Consider the following 297-nt stretch of genomic DNA (forward strand, 5'->3'; position numbering starts at 1 on the left):
CAAACACAGAAACAGCACTGTACTCTCCAAATACGTATGGAAATTAAAAGACAGCAACACACCCTACAATATCAAATGGTCTATTATCGACAGAGCATCGGCTTACTCCCCCAAAACAAAACGCTGCAACCTATGCATAACCGAAAAACTTCACATAATATATTCGGACAAACAGTCCGAAACAAAAAGAACTAACTACTAAAAAAAAGAACCGAGCTATACACAACAACAAATACTTACTTAAAAACAATTAACTCATTTGCATTTTCACCTGCCTTAGCATTCATATACTCACAC

At 36.0% G+C, this 297-nt stretch overlaps 1 protein-coding gene across 1 annotated transcript in view; it reads left to right on the forward strand.

Annotated features, from left to right (window-relative positions):
• The window catches only part of LOC117122628, a 136909-nt gene that overhangs the window by 77212 nt on the left and 59400 nt on the right, over positions 1–297 (forward strand). The window lies entirely within an intron of this gene.

The sequence above is a fragment of the Anneissia japonica genome, unplaced genomic scaffold (assembly GCF_011630105.1).
Source record: "Anneissia japonica isolate Jap-2015-1 unplaced genomic scaffold, ASM1163010v1 scaffold287945_len1679841_cov205, whole genome shotgun sequence".
Taxonomy (NCBI): domain Eukaryota; kingdom Metazoa; phylum Echinodermata; class Crinoidea; order Comatulida; family Comatulidae; genus Anneissia; species Anneissia japonica.